The following is a 9,834-nucleotide window of genomic DNA, read 5'->3' on the forward strand; positions in this document are numbered from 1 at the left end:
TTCGACCTCTTGGGGTGAAATTAGCAAATCCTCATTTCGGACCAAAACGAGAATTTACTCATATTCCAATTCTGATTTGACACATCCAAACTGAAATGCAAACTAGTGAACTAAAGATTATTTTTTTTAGGATTTGTTACTACCAATTCTGATTCAATTCCAGCCAACAAATGGACCCTAACAGCCTTTTTATTTTACCTAGTTGAATGTGTGAACCACTATCCCCAAAGAAACCACCTTAGCATCTATGCTCATTGTATAGACTCTACCGATCATAACAAAAGGGCAAGATCCCACAAGATGCCCATTAATATGTCAAAACAATTTCAAGGAATAAAAATTACTTAAAAGAAAATAAGTGATATGCAAGAAGATAACTAAATACCTCAACACAGACCACTCTGACGGAGTACTGAAAGCTGCACTTGACTATGGACATGAAGGGACTTCTTCTCAAAAAAACATTAATGGCTAGAGAAGTGTTCGATAAATGGAGTGCGGACCACAATGATAAAATGGGTAGAAATCCAAGAGCTTGGATTACAGTCAAAAAGAACAACCATTTCTTGTGGTTGCCTGCATTTTCAAAGTTGAGTATTTATTAACGTAGATTTTTTGGCCTGTGTATCAAGGTCACTCAATAGCTTTTCAAATAGTAATTTCATCTAAACTATACCAGCCTTTTATGAGGCCAATTTACTTTGCTTGAACAAGAACAGAGAAAATCCTGGTACAAAGGGCAACAGTTCTGACCAAGTTCTTACATGACGATAACTAGGGTTATTGGCCTCCAACTCGCCAAGATCTAGGAATCAGACTTTGAAGATGAGTATTTTCCAATTGATGAACTTGACAGAAGATTGATTTCTGAGTGCTTCTTAGTTATTGGAGATACAAAGCGCATTTGGGGTTGTGGTATTGCAAATTGTATGGTATAACTTGCAGGCAAACCTGTCAATGACATCTGGCTATCTGTGTTAAAGCTGAACGTAGCATGTTAAGTGATAGAGACTGATAACACAATTCATGGCGAAAGAATATGACTTTGCAGGCGAAAACAAGAATCCACGAAATGAACCCTGGGAACCTTCATGTAAATGTTGAAAAAACTCATTGTCTATTCTAGAGGCTGAGTTTATGTGGAATGAGCAGAATTCGGTGGCTAGATTTTTAAGCAGCATGCCTTGCACGCAAAAATTTGAGCTGACCTCATTGGAAAGATATGTAGAAATCTTATAATTAGTCCTGACCTGAATTTTTACCCAATTATAGCAAATTTTCACAATCTCTTACATAGCCATAACAACAGGGTTCTGTTGTAGGTTCTTAGAAGCTTAGCCCAAGCTGTAGCTCTAATAGCTTGCCATCAAATACGTTCTCTAAAGGAGGAAGCCGCCGCTTACCTCTTTCATTAATCAGTGTCACTAGCCATTGTTGAGATCAATCGATTTGTATTTTTCAATAAATATTACAGAATATGTATGACCTCGAATATACAAATATTGAGCAAGATTTTACAATCCCACATCCTACACAGAACTTGAAATTGTATGGGAAAAGTCATCAATTGTTGACTGTAACCAAATTTTCAGTCGCTGAAACTTGAAGCTTCAACTTTTGCTCTCAAAGACATCCTACACCATCCTAAAAAGGCCCAAGATTCATAAGTCTGAAGATGTACCAGAAAGGTTCTAGAAGCATTGGCAGCGATACAAAAACTTTATGCTGTGAGGAGAAAAACTTTTACATAGGATCACACAGCTCTGTATTAGGTAAGGATTTGAATCTTCGAAATGTATAATACTAAAATGTGGTAAAGAGGCTTCTCACCCTGGTGGTATCTTATCGCAGATATTGTGAGAATTATAGCTTTGGAATCATTAAATACTAAATAGTGTGACAAGGTTTGCCTGTAAAGAAGAGAAGTTAAGCCTCTAAACCATCAGCAGCAATGGCACCTAAGTGTTTGGGGATCCTCGATTGATTCAAACATTGTTGTTATAAAATCATATTACGTGTTGCTTGTTAATTACTATCACCAATAATCTCCACATGAACAATATCCATCCTTGAAATGATGAAAACGATTTGCATCCCTGACAATGACTTTTCTATCGAAAATCTTACTTATGAACTTGGTGACAGTGTGGCAGTCACCACATGCGCGAAGGTTCTTTGTAATCCTGATCGGTTCTCCAGGGTTTGAGTTAAGAATTGCAAATGCAATAGCAAGCCTCTCACTATGGCAGCAGAGCATGCTTTCCTTCATTTCCTCCTCGACATCATGCAGCACAAAATTTGTGTCAGGTATATATCCAGCCTCTTTCATCTGCACAACCAAGGCCTCTAGAAGATTGTAAATTTTTTTAAACTGAGGGTTTGATCTATCTCCCACACGGAATGCATAAACCCTATTATTCATCTCAACCAAGCTGCAACCTGGTGATTTCTTCACTCCCCTGTCTTTCATCATTGTTCTCACCTTCATTACACTATCCCACCTACCCGCTGCTGCATATATGTTTGACAGCAATATGTAATATCCAGCATCATCAGGTTTTAAGTCAATAAGGCAATTAGCAACAAGTTCTCCGAGCTTGATATTCTTGTGAATTCTGCAAGCACCAAGCAAAGCTCCCCACACACTAGCATCGGGTTCTAATGGCATCTTTGTAATGAAGTCATGTGCCTCGTCCAGATGCCCAGAACGACCAAGGAGGTCAACCATGCATGCATAGTGCTTCATATCGGGTGTGATGCCATATTCTATGGTCATGCTACCAAAACATCGTCGCCCCTCATCCACCAAGCCTGCATGGCTGCATGTAGATAGTACACATATGAAGGTTATATGGTCTGGTCTTATGCCTATATGTTGCATTTGAACAAAAAGTGCAAGAGCATCCTTGGCAAGACCATGTATTCTATACGCAGCAATCATGGCATTCCACGAGGCCAAATTTCTTTTGGACATTTTGTTAAATAATTCACATGAAAGCTCTATGCTCCCACATTTTGCATACATATCTACAAGAGTGTTTTGCATGGAAACATCCAAGTCAAAGCCTCTTCTAACTGTGTAATTATGAATAGATTTGCCCTTTTGCATAACTCCTAAAAGGGTACATGCCAGAAGCATGTTCAGCAAGGTGACCGAATTTGGTTGCACATTAGCAAGTTGCATTTGACCGAAGAGTTTCAATGCCTCATTTGCATATCCATGAGATGAATACCCACCAATCATTGCACTCCATGATACCACATTCTTTCCGGGCATCTCATCAAACAATTGGCGCGCGGTATCTACTCTACCACATTTGCAATACATGTCAATGAGAGCTGTGCCTACAAAAACATCTAACTCAAACCCATTTCTGATTGCATAGTCATGGATCCACTTGCCTTCTTCCAGGGCTCTTAACTGGGCACATGCTAAGAGAACACCCACTATTGTTAAGGAGTTGAATTGCACATCGCCAAACTGCAATTGATGAAAGAGTCCCAAAGCCTCATTGGCATGTCCATTTTGAGCATATCCAGAAATCATTGCATTCCATGAAACTACACTTTTGTCGTTCATTTTCTCGAACACCAATGCTGCAGCCTCTATGTCTCCGCATTTAGCATATAATTCAACAAGTGAAGTGCCGACATAAGCATTGCACTCACAGCCACTCTTAACTACGTACCCATGGATCTGCCGACCTCGATCCAACCTTCCTAAGCCATCGCACACCCCGAGCATACCGACTAGGGTAGAAGAATTGGGTTTCAAATCTGCCAACTGCATTTCCTTGAAAATCTTAAATGCCTCATTAGAACACCCATTCTGTGCACACCCACTAATCATCGCATTCCAAGCTACGACATCTCGTTCAACCATTTTATCAAACACTTGGCGTGCATCCTCAAAACTTCCGCACTTACAGTACATATCTGTGACTCCAACCCCAACAAACACATCCAATTCAAAACCTTTCTTAACAATGTCACAATGGATTTCCCTCCCTTCTTTCAAACCTAAAATTCCAACACAAGCCTTGAGCACAAGTGGGTATGTAAAATTATCAGGCTCTACTCCGAAAGCTCTCATCTTTGAATACAAGACAAGTGCTTCATCACAACAATCATTCCTAGCATAAACTCCAACCAATGCATTCCATAAAAAGGCATTTGAATTATGTTCACATATTTTATTGGCATCATTTAAATTGCCTAACATGGCATATAAGTTTAAAATTTTTGCAGCTAAGACTCTGTGGTTAGAAAGTCCTGTTGCGATGACATGGGTGTGTGTTTTCTGCAGTGCGTGAATGTTTTTACAGTTCTCCAAGATGAGAGAGTATGAATATGGACCGACATTAGTGTGATATTGGGTGACTTTTATAGGTAATTTGTCTATGGACGGTTGTTTAATGTAGAAGAGAAGTTTATGGCAGCAAAAAAAGTAATGAGCTCTCATTGAGAGATGAAATGGTGAGGATGTTCGGCATACCTCTTGGAGAAGCAAGAAATGTCAATGAATCTTTTTAAAACAGAAGAGCATAACGTCCGAGACCAGTGATCTACGCAATTGCCTTTGTCTCGTAAAAAAGAGATCTTGCCTTCCTATCGCTGATAATTGTTGGAGTTAATATTTTTCAATGACGTTTTAATTATTTTATTCTTTAAGTTTAGGCTTTCCCTAAAAGCTCTTATACACCCTTCTATTAATAACATATGCAGTTTTCAATTAAAAAATAGTATTAAAAGGCGTAATAGTAAAAACCAAAATTTGCGTTTCTTAAATTAAATAGTTTTAAATAAAATAACTTAATTTTTAAGTAAATTTTTTTTTTGAGTAAATAGTCAGTAGTGGCATGTTGTGATGGTTAAGTTGTTGAGTTGTTACCCTTGCCATCAAGGTTCAAATCTAATGGGGATGAGGTCCCTTGTATGTGGCCTCACTAGTTCATAGCTACTTAGGAAAAAGTTCCATTAAAGAAACTCAAACATGTACTAGTTGTGTTAAAATTGTAGATCAATAGATAATTATGCCTCTAATTCATAGGAGTGTAACATAAAATGTGAAGATTAAGGTGACATCTACATTGTAAACCTTTTGTGGTAGTGTATAGTTCCAACATCCATGGAAAATGGCTTAAGCACGTAGTGAAAAAATATTATGTAGCAATTATTTACACTATTGTTTGTAATGCAATCATAAGGGGTTATGGGTTCCACTAGTGATTACATAAGTGAGTTGCGAACATAAATATTTAATATAGTTTTACTTGCATGTGGACACCTAAAATAATATAATTAATGAATGAGAAGATAACATTTGGTTGACTTATGGGATTTTCCAAGTGGGTGCTTTGAAGCGACAAGGTCTCCCTTAGTATTTTTTCATTTATAGTATTTAATATAATGCTTATCTTCTATGCTTTTGGCCCAAGTAAGCTAAGTATTGAAGCCAAAATGGGTGTCCTTTTGACTTTCATTGAAGCACTCAAAAGGTTGTGGGAATTTGAAATGAAGATCCTTCTTTGGAGATCTTGTTTGGTGGTTTTAGAGATTTTGTCATTTATAGGAATAGATCTTAATTTGTAAAAACTAATGAGGAATTGTAGAATACGAGAGCTATGGAGGTTGTCCACAAATGTTGTGAAGCTAGAGATAGAGGAGAATGAAAGTGAATGTATTGGCCTCTCTTTTTGTTGGAGGTTTTTTTGCAAAGGGTTTCTACCCATTAATTATGTGTTATATGATACCTTTATGCTATTGATATGTGCATCTTTGTTGTTATCTTAACGTGATTTTATTCTTTATTTATTGCTGTTATTGTTGGAAATGTAGAGAGTAACTACTACAAAAACAATTCCTTGTCTCTAGATGTTAAAACAAACTTTTCACTGATAATGTAATACTGTCCAGCTCGGTTATAACTAAGTTATTGTTGTCACTTGGTCAATAAAGCAGTCTTATGAATATTTATCTGTTTTAACCTTTAGTTGCAAAAACGTAAAACATAAAGCAAATAACATGAACACAGATGACACCAAGATTTAACGTGGAGACCCAATTTTGAAAAACCACCATGCAAACAATCACAATATTTTTCACCCTTTTGAAGTGAGCCAAGCTATTATGAGCCAACCTTGTTAAAGGTTACAAAACATACTATTAAGTATGACCTTGTTAAAGGATTTAGATCACCCTGTTAGGAGTGGCCTATTTTGAGGTCTTCAAACACTTCAATCTTGAAATGTCACCTTGTTAAAGGATTTACAATATGACTGTTAAGTCAACTCTGTTAAGATATTTCTTCACTATTACAATGGTTAGAAGGTAATAGTAATTTGACCTTATTTATGAAGCAACTTCCTTTGCAGATTATGATCTCTATTCTAGCTTGACCTCTAGATCTTTACTGATCAGAATATTCTTTGCATATTACCTTTCACACTTTCCTTCTATACATTTTCTTTCGATCACATATCCATCTTATTCCATGTATTCCACTTACTCATCATATCCTCACTACTTGGTCTTTCTTATATATCATAAGCTTTGACCAACTGACTTGAATACCCTTTCAAATAATCATTAAACATCCAAATAGTCAGCCTCAAACAATTAATTTTTAAATAAGTGTATTCTGTTGTCATTCGATCAACACTAGGATTGAATGACCAATTAACACTGGGAGTCCTTTAATGCCCAACCACTCAGTTGACTCTACAAGTTGGATATCCTTCAATCCTTGATTGTTCGGTTAACACTTAAAAGTTCTTCATTGCCTAACTGCTCGGTCAATAATGGATATGCTTGGTTAATACTACAAGTTCTTCATTGTTCGGTTAATATTAACATTTGTGTAACATCAATGGCAACATACAATTTGAATAATTATTTCCAACAATATCCCTCTTTGGCATTGATGGCAACACATGTCAACATACAATGAAAAAAGTATGAGCAATTTAATAATATCCTTAGTTTCATTTTGATTCTCATCCATACTAACTCCCTCTGAGATTCTACCTAGATTTGGCTCAGCTGCTTCCAAATGAATTCTTTCTCTGACATTTGCCTTCACTTTGTTGTGTATTTTTGTCATTTTCTCCCTCTTTGTTGTAAATTCCATTTATGAGATACAAAACTCTCCCTCTTCCTCTTTGACATCAACTCTCCCTTGTTGATACTAAACTCTCCCTCTTTAACATCAAATGCCAAAGGGTACAAACTTTGAAGTTTCTATGTACCTTTTGTACTGATTCATATGCAATATGTTCTGCATTTTACACCTGAAGTGTGACAATCTGCATCAACTTGATATATCTTCAATGGAATTTGGTTGATGCATCACTATCTTGTGCTTTAGTGAGCATCAGATAGGGGAATAACCCCTAGTTTACCTCTTAGATACATAAACACATCCTTAGGTAAAGCCTTAGTAAATATGTTTTCTACTTGCTCCTTGGTGTTCACATATTCCAATCTCACCTCTTTGTCTTGAACCAATTCCCTTAGGTAATGCTACTTGATTGCGATGTATTTTATCTATGTGTATCATAGAGTTTTTGTATATATTAATTGTACTTGTGTTATCACAATAGATAACCATGAGTTCCTTGATTTCCTCATTCATTCTTGATAGTAATTTCTTGATCCATATTATGTTAGAACAATTGACTACTGCAACAACATACTCTACCTTTGTTGTTGATTGAGAAATACAATTTTTCTTCTTGCTTGCTAAGATACTAATCTCTTTCCAAGAAAGAATTCTCCTCTACTAGTGTTTTTTTCCGTAATCAATGCTTCCTTCGTAATCTACATCAGTAAAGGTTCTTAGCTCAAGATTTCCTCCTTTCTTATACCACAAACCATATTCTTTAGTTCCTTTTAGGTAACTTAGAATTATTTTTACTGCCATCATGTGATTTTCTTTAGGATTTGCAAAAAGCCTTGCAACTAGGCCAACTGCTAATGCAATACCAGGTCTGGTGTGTAATAGATACTAAAGTTTCCCAATCATTGATCTGGTGTAGGTAGTCTGATTTACCTCTATTGAATCATCATTCTTTGGCAGTTTATGTCTAGTAGACATAGGTGTGTCCAACTAGTTTGGAATCTTCCATTCCAAATGCTTTCAATGTTTCCCTGATGTACTTTGACTGAGTGGTGTATATGCCATCCTTCATTTGATGAACTTGTAGGCCAACAAATAATTTCATCTCTCCAAACATGAACATTTCGAATTCTTTCCTTATTTCTTTAGCAAATGATTTTCATAACATAGCATGTCCTCCAAATATGATATCATCCATAGATATTTCTGCAAGTAATATCTTGTCATGTGGTCCACTAATACATTTGGCATCAATTTGCGACGGCTATGTGTCGCCATTGCAACAGTAATAGACGTTGCTATTTTTTAGTCACAAAAAATGACGTCTACCCTATTCTGTCCCAATTATGACGCATAGCCGTTGCAATCCAACCGCTTTCTTGTAACACCAACCTCGTCGCAATTCGTGGGGTATCCGTTGCAATAGGGACACCTCCAAGGTTTTTGCGACGGTAGTTGGGGCGTCCACTGCAGGGACTCCAACATCAACCCTGCCGCAATAATTCCTTTTTGTGTCACCATTGTGATGACGACGGTTGAATTGCAACGGAAGGGGGCATCACCTTTATAGCAACCCCATCGCAATTCATCATTTTTGTGTCGCAATTGCGACAAGATGTGATGGAACATGGCGTCACCACTACTGCTCTCCCGTCGCAATTGCGACGGCAGCAGAGTAAAACATTAAAAAAAAATTGTTGGCTTCCAGCTACATCAAACAAAATCAGACCTCTTGAACCCTGCGTAACTTCATTTGGTCACATCTTATATTTGAGCAGGATGGTGTCTTATTGGTGCTCCCTCGATTATTTCATGAGATATTATTATCAGGCCATCCAATTGGCTATAGGACAAAGATGATTCCTGAACAATCAAATTAGCAATACGATTGATCTACATTGCATTTGGACACTTGGTTTGAGGTTCATCTCATCAATTCCCATTCATCACAGGATCTTTATTTGATTAGACCTCGATAGAAAACATTGAGATTTCCCGAGCCCCAAGCCCAAATCGTGTAGGCTTCAATCTCCACATATCATAAAGCTTGTATATAGAGTTGAGCATCCCGTAGCTAGAAGCTTCACTTGCATCAGCTCTTGGATGGTGTGAGAATGCTCAGCTCTATATACAGGCTTTATGATATGTGGAGATTGAAGCCTGCATGATTTGGACTTGGGGCTCGAGAAATCTCAATATTTTCGATCGAGGTCTAATTAGATAAAGATCCTGTGATGAATGGGAATCGATAAGATGAACCTCAAACCAAGTGTCCAAATGCAATGCAGATCGACCATATTGCTAATTCGATTGTTCAAGAATCATCTTTGTCCTATAGCCGATTGGATGGCCTGATAATAATATATCATGAAATAATGGAAGGAGCACCAATAAGACACCATCCTGCTCAAATATAAGATGTGACCAAATGAAGTTATGCAGGGTTTAAGAGGTTTGATTTTGTTTGATGTTGGAGTTAGTTGAGAATGACATAGCTGGTGTATGCACCCTAAAATAGTCGCCTAGACTATGGGCCCCCATTATTCAATTTATCAGTTTATCAAATTTCCTAAATCAATGGTGTGTAATATTTTATTAAATCAATTCAAATCAATTTCCTTGATCAAATTCAATTTGTTTTATTTCTAAGGTTGATCATTTTATCCTAAGTCTGATTTAATTAAAAGAACTTGCTCTCCTTTAATTAAATAAAATAA

At 36.9% G+C, this 9,834-nt stretch overlaps 1 pseudogene across 1 annotated transcript; it reads right to left on the reverse strand.

Annotated features, from left to right (window-relative positions):
• Positions 1–1,223: 1,223 nt before the first annotated feature.
• Positions 1,224–4,577, reverse strand: LOC149564968 (pentatricopeptide repeat-containing protein At1g11290, chloroplastic pseudogene; annotated as a pseudogene). The gene has a single exon (XR_016361984.1). The product of XR_016361984.1 is annotated as a pentatricopeptide repeat-containing protein At1g11290, chloroplastic pseudogene (transcript).
• Positions 4,578–9,834: the final 5,257 nt, after the last annotated feature.

Source organism: Cupressus sempervirens, chromosome 3, assembly GCF_028749045.1.
Source record: "Cupressus sempervirens isolate cs-2001-9-10 chromosome 3, ASM2874904v1, whole genome shotgun sequence".
NCBI lineage: Eukaryota > Viridiplantae > Streptophyta > Pinopsida > Cupressales > Cupressaceae > Cupressus > Cupressus sempervirens.